This window comes from Pangasianodon hypophthalmus, chromosome 14 (assembly GCF_027358585.1).
Source record: "Pangasianodon hypophthalmus isolate fPanHyp1 chromosome 14, fPanHyp1.pri, whole genome shotgun sequence".
In the NCBI taxonomy this organism is placed as follows: domain Eukaryota; kingdom Metazoa; phylum Chordata; class Actinopteri; order Siluriformes; family Pangasiidae; genus Pangasianodon; species Pangasianodon hypophthalmus.
Window position 1 is genome coordinate 12150 of NC_069723.1, and position 16202 is coordinate 28351.

The window sequence follows — 16202 nt, forward strand, 5'->3', positions numbered from 1 at the left end:
CTCAGAAGTAGCATGTGTAGCTCGACAGAGAGTGAGGGAGAGAGAGAGATGGAGAGAGAGGAAGAGATTATTAGGTAAGCTTTTGTCCTCTAATGGTTAAGCACGATGTACTTTGCATGCAGAGTGCAAGCAGGGACTCCGGCAGGACTAGCTATGACAGCATAACTAAAAGGGAGAGCAGAAGCTAACACAGACATGAGAGCACCCTGGGACATAAAGCGCCACTCCACCGTCGACAAACCTGAGTGAATGTGTGAGAGTGGGGGGGCGACAGCATCCAAACATCCCAGTTCACCACAACACTTTATGCCTGTGAACCCTCCAGACCTGCCCCTGTACCTAAGAAAACTATTCACAAAAGGCTTGACTAAACAAATATGTTTTCAGCCTAGACTTAAACACTGAGACTGTGTCTGAGCCCCGAACACTAAGTGGAAGGCTGTTCCATAACTGTGGGGCTTTGTAAGAGAAAGATCTACCCCCAGCTGTAGCCCGCACTATTCGAGGTACCAACAAATAGCCTGCACCTTTTGATCTGAGTAGGCTTGGCGGGTCATAAAAGACCAAAAGTTCGCTCAGGTACTGTGGCGCAAGACCATTTAGTGCTTTATAGGTTAATAGTAGTATTTTATAATCAATACAAAATTTGATTGGGAGCCAATGCAGTGTGGATAAGATAGGGGTGATGTGGTCATATCTTCTGATTCTGGTAAGGATTCTTGCTGCTGCATTCTGGACTTCCTGGAGCTTGTTTATGCATCTACTGGAGCATCCAGACAGTAAGGCATTACAATAATCCAACCTAGAGGTAACAAAAGCATGAACTAATTTTTCTGCATCGTGTAGTGACAATATATTTCTTATTTTAGCAATATTTCTGAGATGAAAGAAAGCGATTCTAGTGATATTATCTACATGAGCTTCAAAAGAAAGACTAGAGTCGATAATCACACCAAGGTCTTTTACTGCTGCAGATGAAACAGAAAGGCCATCCAGCGTTATTATGTAATCAGAAAGCTTACTTCTAACTGCATGTGGTCCTAGTACAAGTACTTCTGTCTTGTCAGAATTAAGTAAGAGAAAGTTAATAAGCATCCAGTTTCTAATGTCCTTTACACATTCCTCAACTTTATTAAGCTGGTGTCTGTCATCTGGCTTTGCTGAAACATACAACTGTGTGTCATCAGCGTAACAGTAGAAGCTAATACCATGTATACGGATAATTTTGCCCAGAGGTAGCATATATAGAGAAAAGAGCAGTGGGCCTAAAACAGAGCCTTGCGGGACACCAAACTTTACCTTAGTATGAGAAGAGAAGTCACCATTTACGTTTACAAACTGATAACGATCAGTCAGATAAGACCTGAGCCAGGAAAGGGCCGTTCCCTTAATGCCTACTACATTTTCTAGTCTATCGAGGAGAATAGCATGATCAATGGTATCAAAAGCTGCACTAAGGTCAAGCAGCACCAGCAAGGAGACACAACCCTGATCAGAGGCCAGTAGTAGGTCATTTACCACTTTAACCAGTGCTGTCTCTGTGCTATGATGAGGCCTAAATCCTGACTGATACATTTCATGAATGTTATTCCTATGTAAGTGTGAGCATAGCTGCTGTGCTCAACCTTTTTTAGCATCTTGGAGATAAAGGAGAGGTTTGATATTGGTCTATAGTTAGACAGCTGACAGGGGTCAAGGTCAGTTTTTTTTAATCAAGGGCTTGATAACTGCTAATTTAAAAGATTTAAGTACATAACCAATGCGAGGGGAAGAACTGATTATATTTAAAAGAGGTTTGATTGTTTCAGGAATTATCTGTTTGAGGAAACAAGTAGGTAAAGGATCTAGTATACAGGTTGATGATTTTGATGATGAAATTAGTGAAATTAGTTCAGTCTCTTCAAGGGGAGTAAAACATTGTAATTGTTGATCTAATATTATTATATTATCATCTACCGGGTTAGTTATAAAATTGTCCGGTTTTAAGTTAATAGTCTGAATTTCTTGCCTGATATTTTCAATTTTACCACTGAAAAAATTCATGAAGTCATCGCTGCTATATAATGATTGTGTGCGTGTTTCTATTGTGGTCTTATTTCTAGTTAATTTAAAGTATTAAATAAGAATCTAGGATTATTTCCGTTATCTTCAATTAGGGTGGAGAGATACATTAATCTAGCAGCACTAAGAGCTTTCTTATAGCTCAAAAGGCTCTCCTTGCATGCTGTTTGAAATACTACCGATTTAGTTTGACACCATTTACGTTCTAGTTTTCGAGTGGTCTGTTTTAAAGATCGTGTGTGATCGCTATACCAGGGTGCTATCTTTTTCTCCCTAATTATTTTTCTTTTAAGTGGAGCTACCTTATCTAGCGAGTTGCAGAACGTTGATTCTAAGCATTCAGTTGCCTGGTCAAGTTCTTCGTCACACGGTGACATGGCAAGGTGCATATATTATGATTAAGACACATTTTAAATGAGAAGAGGTAATGATCTGAGATAGCTTCAGACTGTGGACATGAGTCTATATTTTCTATATTTAATCCGAATGTTAGTATTAAATCAAGAGTGTGACCACCACTATGGGTTGGTCCTATTACATTCTGATTAACCCCTACAGAATCTGGAATGGACACAACCGCTGTTCTCAGAGGGTCATCTGGATCATCAAAATGAATATTAAAGTCTCCAACAATTAATGCTTTATCTAAAGAAACAACCAGGTTAGAGATGAAATCTGCAAATTCACAAAGGAATTCTGAATATGGCCCTGGGGGTCTGTAAATAATAATTACTGGAATCACCTGGGTAGACCTATTTTTAGTGGCTACGTATGTTATGTTAGAATAAAGAACTTCAAATGCGTTGAATTTATGACTAGGTTTTTGTGTGACGGCTAGATTATCATTATAAATGACTGCGACGCCTCCTCCTCTGCCAGTTAGACGGGGCTGATGTATGTAACTTACCCGGGAGGATTAGCTTCATTTAATGCTACAAACTCGTTTGGTTTAATCCACGTTTCTGTTAAACACAGTACATCAAACTCCTGATCAGTAATGATTTCATTAACAATAAGTGCTTTAGACATAAGAGATCTAATATTCAACAGTCATAGCTTCAGATCAACGGTGCTGGCTATGCATTCGGTTTGGTTTAAGTTTATGTTAATTAGGTTACTAAAACAAATTGTCTGAGTATGTCTATAATTTTGTTTGGCTCGGGGAACAGACACAGTCTCAATATGGTGGAACCTAAGTGACGACTCAGTGCAGCTAGCAGACAGTCGGTTTAGCCTGCTTGCCTGCTCCCTGGCCTTGGCTCTGGATTGTCACCGATTAACTAGGCCTGTTCTTAGACTATGTGCTATGCTGCAAGAAATGAGAGCAGCACCTTCCCGAGTGGGATGGACACTGTCCCGCACTAAAAGGCCAGCCTTGCCCTCAAAGATAGTCCAATTATCTATAAAGCCCACATTGTTTTCAGAGCACCACCTGGACATCCAGCAGTTCAGCGACCATAACCTGCTGTAAGCTACATCGCCACGCCGCATTGGGATGGGGCCAGAGCATACTACAGCATCGGACATCACCTTTGCTAATTTACACACCTCTACCATGTTACTCTTAGTAACCTCAGACTGACGAAGGCATATATCATTAGCTCCTACATGAATAACTATCTTTGAGAACCTGTGCTTGCCTAAGACCCTAAGATTACCTGCTATGTCCGGCGCCCTGGCTCCCGGTATACACCTAACTAAAGCTGTTGGTGCCCCTAAAGGCCTAGCTAATTTCACGTGCCGCAAGATCGAGTCACCTATAACCAGAGCTCTTTCAGGTTTCTCAGCGGGTGCTTCACTGAGGAGAGCAAAGCTGTTGGACATGTGAAGCGGAGAGGAGTGGTGCTCCCGTGGGCGAGCCTTAGCGTTAGCTTTGGCTTTGCGATTATGCCGCCGAGTCGTCACCCATTCGCCCCGCTGTGAGGGCTCTAATGCCGGAGTTGGGGGATTGCTAACTCCGCCTAAGGCATCCAGACTTTCCCCTACAGGAACTACGCTGCTCTCACTCTCACTAACCCTCTCTAGAGTCTGGATGCGCACGTCTAATGCTGCAATCTTCTCCATCAGAGAGCTAACTAACATGCATTTATCACAAATAAAGCTATTACTAACGAGGGAGGAAGAGTGACTAAACATCCTGCACTCCACACACTGAACAAGCTGAATGTTAGACATGTTGTTTAACGCACCTTAGTCGAAGATTAGTTGATATTATTGTAGTCGGTGTGGATCCGGTGTGAATGGCCTTGACAAAATACAAAAGTGCACTTCGAGGGAAAAAAAATGAAAATACGGTAGAAGAGAACGTGAAAAATACAACAGATGAAAACGATAGCGCAAAATTATTGATTTAAAAAAAGAAAGAAACAGTAAAGTTAAGACGCCGACGCAGGCAAGAAACTCCCGGGAAAACAATTCGAAAACAGGAAGTGACATGAAGGAAGTTTGTAAGCTCTTTGCAGACCATGGCTTCGGAAGTGAGACGAAACTAAGAAGATGTGAAGAAAATTCTACAGAAACAGATTATTTGGGTTTAATCAGAATAATTTCATTGATGACAGCTGTATGATAATTACTTTTGAACATGAGATTGAATTGGTTGATTCTGAACACAGCCACATCCCCAATTATAAAAGAGTGTGCACACTTATGCAACAAGGTTGTTGTAAGTTCTTTGTTTTTCCAATTTTTCCCTAAAATGTTTCTGATTGTGTTTCATTTCATTTTTATATGTCGTAATTTCACATTGAGAGTGGAAAAAGTTCTGATATGATTTACCTTGGTTTCATTTTTTTACATAACAAAAACCTGCCATTTTAAGAGGGCTGTGTAGACTTTACATCCACTGTACCTGTCCAGGAGCAACACTGCAAATGATTTTTTTTAGCCACAGGGGAATTATCTGGCTGTGCTGGGTGCTTTTCAATTTTAGACTAAGATGGGAGCACAGTGACAGGGCATTGGAGAATGTCTATCCACCTTATTTTGAAACTCGGAAGTAAGTAATAGCTTGTATTTCCGATTTTTGTGCAAGACTACTGGTTCGATTTGTAAGCTCTTGCTCATATATTTACTAAAGTAAGGAATGTACTGTGTCATTTCTGCTATTTATTATTTTTATTTACTTATTTGTTCACATGCTGGTTAACTTACATTTATGTAATGATATCCTTCTGAGAAGACGCTGCCGCCGAGATTTCACTGGAGCAACGTAGCCCAGCCAATTCTCTGGATAAGCAGCTCCTCCATATGCCTTCTCTCCACAAAGTGAAAAGAGTAAACGCTTATGGTCGCTTTGGTCATTTCTTTAGATTCAACGCTTTTAACAAAGCCAAAAAGCTTCTTCGTTTTTAAGACTTGAATGGAGATCCTATGGCGTCAGACATCCATATTCAGCTCTGGTGTGTGTTTTATGGTCAAAACACACCTGCTCTAAGAAAACTTTTTGTTTGTGCCAGTTATTATGGCAACCCCTAACTGGACGAACAATACCAGTTTTGCACAAATCCATAACTAGTCAAGTTAACCAAGAGATATTAAATGGCAGTGTTGATAGATGCTCTCATGAATACAGGCTAGCCAGCTAAAATAACTGGAAACAGGTAATCGGAAGCCTTACACAAAAACCTTCACACAGGCAGAGTCCATCGGAATGCTGAAAATAAGGTGGATAAAATGACTGACAAGAAGCTCATCCAAACAAAAAAAAAGCACTCTGGACTGTATGGCCTGTTTTGGAAATAGGTTTTCTCAGCCATGTAATACAGTAATGTTGAGACCATGACTTAAACCATTCACTTTTATCACGTTCTACATATTTTACCAGGTTATTTGTACTAGTAAGAATTTAAAAAATGACTATTGCACCTTTAACTGGTTATTGTTATCCACAATCCACAAAAAAGTTGCCCATATTTTCTTCCTTTTAAAAATACATTCCACAGAATTGCAGGTTTGTCAGTTAAATCAAAACATATGTAACATACAATATAAAGGTGTACAAATACACCACCAAAAGCATGTGGACACCTCTCCATCACACCCATATGTTGGCCTTCTTCACACTGTTGCCACAAAGTTGGAAGCACCCAATTGTATAGAATGTCTTTTTATACTGTTGTCTTTCTGTAGCATTAAGATTTCCCTTTACTGGAACTAAGGGGCCTAACCCAAACCTATTCTAGCATGACAATTCCCCATGCACAAACTGAGCTCCATAAAGACATGGTTTGCCAAAGTGTGGAAGAACTCGTGTGTTCTGCACAGAGCCCTGACCTCAACCCCACTGAACACCTTTGGGATGAATTGGAACTCTGACTGCATGCCAAGCCTTCTCGCCCTTCATCAATGTCCAACCTTACTAATGCTCTTGTGACTGAATGGGCAGAAATCCCCCACAGCCACTTTCCAAAATATAGTGCAAAGACTTCCCAGAAGAGTGGAAACTCGTATAGCAGCACAGGGGGCAACAACTCCATATTAAATGCCCATGGTTTTGGAATAGGATTTTCACCAAGCACATAGAGGCGTGATGGTCAGATGTCCACATACTTTTGGCCATATAGTGTATGTAAAGGAAGGCCATTATGTGAATGTGAAACCTTTTCATAGCATTAACGTGTAGGTAATAATATAACATTGGCTTCCAATTTAGCATCTCATTTTACAATATAGTACAATTCAGTACTGTATTCTTCTCCTAGTTAATAGGGCTGGGTGACAATATATAAACTCACCTATGATATTAATAAAGTTGAAGGCAAATGACTAAGCAAATGACCAAGAGAGACATTGCACACCATGACCCACAGGAAGAATACCGTCAATTCTGACCACAGAGATATCAAAGATGCAATCTATAATAGACATTTATCAAACTAAGTGGATATGACCAGTTTCAAATCAAGATTAAAGACAATTCCATCATGTTTCAACAATATTTCCTACAATACAAATGGAAAAGACTTACATTATTTTCTTTTTCAGTATTTAAGCGTTACAAAGGTCACACTTTGTTAATAAATAATAATTCCATGGCTATACCCATTTTCCTATTTTGGAAATTAAATTGGTCCATCTGGAGATCACATTTTTTTATTTGGTGCTTCAGATATACCTTATATCATTCATAGGCAACTAAGTGGGGTTGAGGTCAAGTTTCTGTGCACTTGAGTTCTTCCACTCTAACCTTGACAAACCATGTTTTCATGGACCTCGATTTGTGCACAGGGGTATTGTCATGCTGGAACAAGTTTGTTCTTAGCCCCTTAGTTCCAGTGAAGGGAAATTGTAATGCTGTAGCATACAAAAACATCCTATAGAATTGTGTGCTTCCAGCTTTCTGGAAACAGTTTGGAGAAGGGTTTGATGGTCAGGTGTCCACAAACCTTTGGCCATATATTGTATATGAGGATGTGATAAGCATCAAACAGGATGTTGACCCCAAATAATTTGATGTAGGAAAAATGACATATGCTTTGGTTAGTTTTTAAATAATGTTATAAAATTGTCATGACTAATAAATTCCACATATTTATGATGCATATAGTTGATGCCAAAAGTATACATACAGTGGATTTAAAAAGTCTACACACCCCTGTTAAAATTTCAGGTTTTTCTGTTGTAAAAAAAAAAAAATGAAACCAAAATAAATCATCTTTTTCCACCTTTAATGCGATATATGTGGGAAAAGATCTGACATGATGCATCTTGATTTAATTTTTTACATCACAGAAACCTGCAATTTTAACAGGGATATGTATACTTTTGGCCTCAACTGTATGCATGATAAATATGCGATATCAGTGATCCTGACCCCTTCTGCTCTCTGGACCTGCCTGGTCCATCCTGATGGCCTGCTTCTGGTTGGAGTTCTCATCACTTGGAAATCACTTGCTGTTGCTGAGGATGGCCCCACATAGACAGGCTAAAAATCAATGAGATTACTGAGGATAGTACCACTTAAAAACCATGAAGATTGCTTTGGACTGCAATTGATATGAACAGATTTGCTACAATGGCTTAGGACTACAATTGCTATGAACAGTTTTGCACTTTGCAACAGTTGTTAACTTCAACAAAATAGACTTCATGTGAAAACTATAATGAATTTCCTATTTACACAATTGCACTTGTTGACCATGTAGTACACAGTTACAGAAGGGAATTATTTATAATTGCACTATCCGGTGTCACCCAGATGAGGTGGGTTCCCGTTTCAGTCTGGTTCTTCTAAAGGTTTCTTCCTCAGACCATCTCAGGGAGTTTTTTTTCCTCGCCACCATCACCTTTGGCTTTCTCATTAGGGATTATTTCATAAATTTATAGGTTTAAAATTTATCCTGAATTTATATATTTCTGTAAAGCTGCTATGTGACAATGACCATTGTTAAAAACACTACACAAATAAAACTGAATTGAATATGTAAGCAGTGAGCAAGCAGATTGAGAGTCTTTAAGTAGTGTGGTTGTGATTGCGTGATTGAGTCCATGTGTGTGCAATCAGAACGACAGCGGCCCGTGAACATGAGAGAATTTGTGATGGCTGGGTATTGTAGTCCTCGTGGCCATGTTTGAACTCATGGAGTTGTGGCTGGTGGTCATGTTTGCCTGGACAGGAAACCGATTCCGGCATTGAAGTGACAACCTTTTAGTGGTGGTTTACTCAAGCTCTTCACACTGAATTTGGAAAATATTGAAGACTTTAAACACTATTATTTATTGCTGTAAGAAATGAAATATATAATGTTACTTAGGACAGTTTACCTTGTAGTCATTTATATTAAATCTGCTGCATTCCTAAAATATTAGAATATGTTGATGATGAATAAAGATTTTTGGAGAAGTCCTGTTATTGAAATTAGATTTTACTGAGTATGCTACAAATAAATAATGTTTTAAATGTGTCATTGAGAATGAAAATCAAAGCCTGGACCAATGAAAACATCTCTTAAATTCCCAAACGTGTCATCAAAAATCATTTAGTCAGATTTGACAAAAGTATAAGCCATGCCTCTTCAGAATATGCTATATATATTTTACCAATTTTAGACAGATCTGAGTGACTTTAACAAAGGCCAAATTGTGATGGCTAGACAACTGGGTCAGAGCATCCCCAAAACGGCAGTTCTTGTGGTATGTTCTCGGTATGCAGTGGTTAGTACCTACCAAAATTAGTCCAAGGAAGGACAACCAGTGACCCGGCAACAGGGTTATGGGCTCCCAAGGCTCATTGATGTGTGTGGGGAGCGAATGCTAGCCTGTTTGGTCCGATCCAACAGAAGAGCTACTGTAGCACAAATTGCTGAAAAAATTAATGCTGGCTCCGATAGGAAGGTGTCAGAACACACAGTGCATCGCAGCTTGCTGCGTATGGAGCCACGTAGCTGTTGACCGGTCAGAGTGTACATGCTGAGCCCTGTCCACGGCCGAAAGTGGCTACAATGGGCACGTGAGCATCAGAACTGGACCATGGAGCAATGGAAGAAGGTCGCCTGGTCTGATTAATCACTTTTTCATTTACATCATGTGGACAGCCGGGTGCGTGTGCGTCGCTTACCTGGGGAAGAGATGGCACTAGGATGCACTACGGGAAGAAGTCAAGCCGGCAATGGCAATGTGATGCTCTGGGCAAAGTTCTGCTGGGAAATCGTGGGTCCTGGCCTTCATGTGGATGTTACTTTGACACGTACCACCTTCCTAAACATTGTTGCAGACCAACTACACCCCTTCATGGCAACGGTATTCCCTAATGGCAGTGGCCTCTTTCAGCAGGATAATGCACCCTGCCACACTGCAAAAAATTGTTCAGCAATGGTTTGAGGAACATGACAAAGAGTTCAAGGTGTTGACTTGGCCTCCAAATTCCCCAGACAAAGAAGTCCGATCCACGGAGGCCCCACCTTGCAACTTACAGGACTTAAAAGATCTGCTGCTGAGGTCTTGGTGCCAGATACCACAGTACACCTTCAGAGGTGGTCTGATTATGGTAATTTGTGGTTAATTTTGTGGTCCATTTGATTTGTGCATTGTGAAAACAAAGTGGTCTCAGGCTGCTTCACATTTTGCTTTATAGTTAAAGAGCCTGAGAGTTCCTGTACATCCATAGCTCCAGTTCCCCTTCAGGAACTCGACCTGCGTCACGAAATGCTATGGGAACGCCCCCGCGTGACCGCGCTCTGAATCACGTGTCTAATCCGTCCAATGGATGGGCGAGACGTCACGGGCGGGGTGGCGTAGCGACCCGGAAGCATAAAAGCCCGAGCGGCGAGCCCCGCGCCAGCTTCCTGTTTTCAGCAAGCGCTCTATGTTTATTGTCTGTCTTTTTTCCGTCTTGTTTGTGTTTTATCGGCGGCATGCCTAAAGCCAAAGATAAGACAAAGGGCGAGAGCGGGCAGCGCTTCAGGCTGTGTGTTCCTCCCTGTCCGCGATATATTACGGGCGGGGATACACACAGTCTGTGCGTTGCCTGTTTGGGAGCGGAGCACGCTCAGTCGGCTCTCGAGGGCACATTGCGAGCGTTTACCGCTGCGCACTCTCCGCTCCCGCTGGGCTCTCTTTGAGGAGGGAGCCCTCACTAGCGTGCCTCGCGGTGCCGGCCCTGCTTCTGCTGAGGCAGAGCGGCGGTTGCGCTCGTGGGGCTCGCAGATGGACCTGGCGGAGGGAATGGAGACGGGCCCGTCCCTTTCTCCTTCCTCACCCCCCAGGTCCACTGTCCCCTCCCTGGGCTCGGAAGCACGCTCTGCGGTTTCTTCCCCCCGGGGAGCGAACTCGGCACTCCACATTTACATTACATTTACATTTATGGCATTTGGCAGACGCCCTTATCCAGAGCGACTTACAATAGTGCTTTGAAGTCTATCAAAAATACATTCTGATATTGGCTCGGTAGGTCACAAACTAGGAATACCATCAGTCCAAAACTCTGTTGGGGAGGGTTTTTTTTTTTTTTTGTTTTTTGTTTTTTTTTTGTTTTGTTTTGTTTTGTTTTGTTTTTGTGAAAGTGCTAATTTAAGTATTTTATGAAGAGGTAAGTCTTTAGCCGTCGTTTGAAGACTGCCAGTGACTCAGCTGTTCGGACATCTAGGGGAAGTTCATTCCACCACCTTGGTGCCAGAACAGAGAAGAGTCTCGATGCATGCCTTCCTTGTACCCTGAGAGATGGAGGGACCAGTCGAGCAGTGCTAGAGGATCGGAGGGAGCGTGGTGGCGCTCGAGGTGTGATAAGTGCTTTGAGATAAGTGGGTGCTGGTCCGTTTTTGGCTTTGTAGGCGAGCATCAGTGTTTTAAATCTGATGCGGGCAGCTACAGGAAGCCAGTGGAGGGAGCGCAGCAATGGGGTGGTGTGGGAAAATTTAGGAAGGTTGAAAACCAGTCGTGCAGCTGCATTCTGGATCAGTTGCAGAGGACGAATGGCGCTCAGAGGCAGACCTGCCAGGAGTGAGTTGCAGTAGTCCAGTCTCGAAATGACAAGGGACTGAACAAGCACCTGTGTGGCCTGTGAGGAAAGAAATGGACGAATTCTTCTGATGTTATAAAGGAGAAATCGACATGAGCGTGTTAGATTAGCAATGTGAGAGGAGAAGGACAGTTGATTGTCCATGGTTACCCCAAGGTTGCGTGCGGTAACCGAAGGCGAGATTGCAAGATCCTGAGATGGGGATGAATCACATCGACCTCCACCTATCGTCCTCCGAGGAGGTCGATGTGGAGAGCATCGACCCTGAGCCGCAGTCTCCTCAATACGGGGAGCTGCTCGAGGTGGTTACGCGGGCAGTCGCCAAGCTTAGCATTGACTGGCCCGCTGAGTCACGGCCTGAGCCTCAGGGCTCTAGACTGGATGAGCGTTTTCTACGCAGTAGGCCACCACCTCCGCCCCGGAGCCTGCCCTTTTTTCCGGAACTCCACACTGAGGTGTCGAGGTCCTGGAATAGGCCATTTTCAGCCCGGTTGTTCAGCCCCACATCTTCCCATTACGCTAATGTGGTGGGGCTGGACTACTCCGGTTACAGGGCGATGCCCAGGGTTGAACAGACGCTAGCCAGCTATCTGTCCCCTGCTGCTGCATCGTCCCTGAAGGCTCTGGCGTTGCCTACCAAGCCGCTGCGGACCACCTCAGCACTGGTAGGCAAGGCGTACACGGCAGCAGGTCAGGCCGGTGCGTGTCTGCACACCATGGCGGTGTTACAGGCGTACCAGGCCGACCTGCTTAAAGAGCTGGATGAGCAGGGGGAGAGTACGTCTGAGCAGGTAGCTGAGCTCAGGCAGGCCGCTGATCTGTCCCTCCGCGCCACCAAGGAGACCGCCCGTGCTATCGGTCGGTCTATGGCAGAGAGGCATCTCTGGCTGACCCTGTCCGATATGAAAGAGAAGGACAGGGTCGTGCTCATGGACGCCCCGCTTACTCCCTCGGGCCTGTTTGGCGACGCGGTAGACTCCGTCGTCGAGAGATACCAGCAGGCCCGTGCTCAGGCGGCGGCGTTCCAGCGGTTCCTCCCCTGTCGCTCTCTAGCTCGTGGGACTGCTGGGCGGGGGCAGCCCCCTCCGTGTACGGCCCCCTCCTACAGGGAGGCCCAAAAACAGAGCGTCGCCTCCCGTGCTCCCCCGAGGCAGGAGCAGGAGTCGCGACGACGCTCTGGGCCTGGCCCTTCGGGCCCTAAGGCGGATCTGAGGACCGTCCTCATGTTCAGAAGGGCCGCGGCTAAGAAGCCCTGACGGTTTTGGCCCAGGGCTTCCGAGGGCGGGCCCCTCTGGGGCGACGCGGCATACACCTCATCTCACGGTGCCCGGGTCCCCCCAGTGCCCTCAGGAGGTCGATCTGCCTCTCCCAGTTCTCGCCCGGCAATGTAGCGGGTCTGGGAGGCTCGCGGCCTCTCCTGAGGCCTTTGCAGCGGTTAGCTCATTTCCCCCATGTCGGTTCGCCGCCTCAGGGCACCCAGCTAACCGATTCTATTACACCAGAGGTCAGTCTCGAGAGACTGATTCCCTTAGTGAGCTTTCTGGCAGCGTGGAAACTTCTGCCGAATGTGTCTCATTGGGTCCTGTGTACTGTAGAAAGAGGCTACCAAATTCAGTTCGGCTCGCCTCCACCTCGTTTTTCTGGGGTTCTTCCCACTGTGGTGGGTCCCGAGCAGGCTCTGGTATTGGAGCAGGAAGTACATACTCTCCTGAGGAAGGAGGCCATCGAGGTGGTCCCTCCTCACGACAGAGAGTCAGGGTTCTACAGCCGGTGCTTCATTGTTCCCAAGAAGGGGGGAGGGCTGCGTCCCATTTTGGACTTGCGGCAATTGAACCTCTCAGTCGTTCGACTGAAGTTCAGGATGCTTACGGTCACTCAGGTCGTGTCTCAGATCAGGTCCGAGGACTGGTTCGTCACGATCGACCTAAAAGATGCGTATTTCCACATCTCCATCCTTCCCCCGCACAGGAAGTTCCTGAGGTTCGCTTTCGGGGGCGAAGCTTGCCAGTATCGGGTTCTTCCCTTCGGCCTAGCACTCTCACCCCGCACCTTCACGAAGTGCGTGGATGCTGCCCTGGCTCCTATGCGACTACAGGGCATCCGCATACTGAACTATATCGACGACTGGTTGATTTTAGCTCATTCAGAGCAGATGGCGGCTCGGCATCGAGATGCCGTTCTCGCCCATATGAAGGAACTGGGGTTAAGTGTGCTTTCTCCAGCTCAGAGAACCGCTTATCTAGGCGTCGTGTGGGATTCGACCACGATGCAGGCACGTTTGTCTCCTGCTCGGATCGAGTCGGTCCTCACAGCGGTCGCGAGAGTGAAAGTAGGCCGGTCACTCACTGTAAAGCGGTTTCAGAGACTGCTGGGCCTATTGGCAGCGGAAACCCTCTCCGCATGATCAAGAGGAAACAGAGGAAACCCGCTCCACATGATCAAGGTCACGTGGCGATGCCACCGTGCCTTAGCTGTGTGGAGAGAACCTGGGTTCTTGTCTCAGGGCCCGGTCCTGGGAGCTCCTGGTCGCCGCGTAGTGCTAGCGACGGATGCGTCCCTCACTGGATGGGGAGCGGTCATGAGTGGCCGTCCTGCCCGTGGTCTGTGGAGCGGCCGCCATCTCACTTGGCACATCAACCGCCTGGAGATGCTGGCCGTGTTTCTAGCTCTGAAACACTTTCTCCCAGACCTAAGAGGCCGCCACGTGTTGGTGCGCACCGACAACACGACGGTGGTCTCTTACATCAACCGCCAGGGAGGTCTGCATTCGCGCCCCCTTTACAGGCTGGCGCTCCAGATCCTTGTGTGGTCCCAAGGGAACCTCCTCTCATTGAGAGCGGCCTACATCCCTGGTCATCTCAACGTGGGAGCAGACACCCTGTCGAGGCAGGGGCTGGTGCCCGGGGAATGGAGACTCCACCCCGAGGTGGTGGAGCTCATATGGCGTATGTTCGGCAGAGCCCAGGTGGATCTGTTTGCGACGCAGGAGACATCGCACTGTCCCCTTTGGTTCTCTCTGACTCATCCAGCTCCTCTTGGACTGGATGCCATGGTACAGCCGTGGCCGAGGCTGCGTCTGTACGCCTTTCCTCCGGTCGCTCTGCTCCCGGGAGTTCTGGAGAGAGTGCGCCGGGACGGAATTCGTCTACTGTTAGTAGCCCCGTTCTGGCCGGGCCGAGTATGGTTCTCGGACCTGATTTCCCTCCTAGACGGCTCCCCATGGGAGATTCCGATCAGGAGGGATCTCCTCTCACAGGCGGGGGGCCATCTTCACCCCTGCCCGGAGCTGTGGAAGCTGTGGGTGTGGCCTCTGAGGGGGCACAACTCCGCGCTTCCGGTCTCTCAACCGAGGTTGTGGAGACCATCCTCCAGTCCAGAGCTCCCTCTACGAGGAAACTGTACGCCCTGAAGTGGAAACTTTTCACATCCTGGTGCGGAGACCGCCGGCTTGACCCTGTTCACTGCCCAGTTGGTACAGTGCTGGAGTTCTTGCAGGCCCGCCTCTCCGCGGGGCTGACCCACTCCACCCTGAAGGTGTACGTGGCGGCTATTGCGGCCTGCCACGCCCTTCTCGATGGCCAGTCAGTGGGCAGGCACCCTTGGGTGACACTTTTCCTCCGCGGTGCGCTGAGGATCAGACCTCCAGCTCGATCTCGGGTCCCCTCATGGGACCTGGCCGTGGTTTTAGAGGCTCTCTGCAAACCCCCCTTCGAGCCCATAGAGGAGATTTCGGACCGTCTTCTGACGTTGAAAACTGCCTTTCTCTTGGCAATTTGGAAAATGAAGCAAGCGCCGCAGGGACGCCGGAAGTGTGGCACCGAGACGCAGCGTCTCGTTCCCTCGGGGAACCATGGTTACATACGTAACCTGGAGACGTTTTCTGTCAACAGAAAAAACAGATCAAATGCCTTTTTTCCGTGGGGTTATGTGGTCCCACATCAAGGTCAGCAGTGTTAGGTAGCAAAATGACAGATAAGCTAAGAGCCACTGTAGCACTAGCAATTATGCTATAGAACTTAATTTGTTAAGCAGGACTAATAATAGTATTGTGTGACAGAAACAATTGTTACTGTATAATACTATTTATTATGCAGTATATGTTTAATATATGTAGTGTATGCATATATTTTGTCTACCCCAGCCACTCACATCAGCCAGTATTACAACCATGTCATCACGTATCATGTAAAGCAACCATTTTGTATGGCACTTTTATTGTGAACACCAAAAGCTCTGAGGCCATTTGCAGCTAGTTCCCTTTAGGGTCCACCTAACAGGATTGAGTATGGTTCATTTAAAAAAAAACTATATGAGAAAACATCCTTAGAAACTCGCTGGTAGGTGGACTTGGCTCTTGCGTAAGTCTGAATGAGGGTACAAATTGTGTGAATGGTGCCCTACAATGAACTGGCATCCCACGGGTGTATTCCTGCTTCACACGCAGTGGTCCCAGAATCAGCCTGCAGTAATCATGAGCATCTATACTTACCCTACGTGCGTATTTTAACTGCTATATGCCCACCATTTCTGCCTCTTTCGCTTCTAAATCTGAGCAGAAAAAAACGGTGCAGCAGGCTAGCTGAGACAATTTTTTTGAATGGTGTGCACACTCACACTTGTATGCCAATGGTATCCTAGTAATTCCTTGATATACATTGTTTAAAGCTACAATGCAAAAAACAAA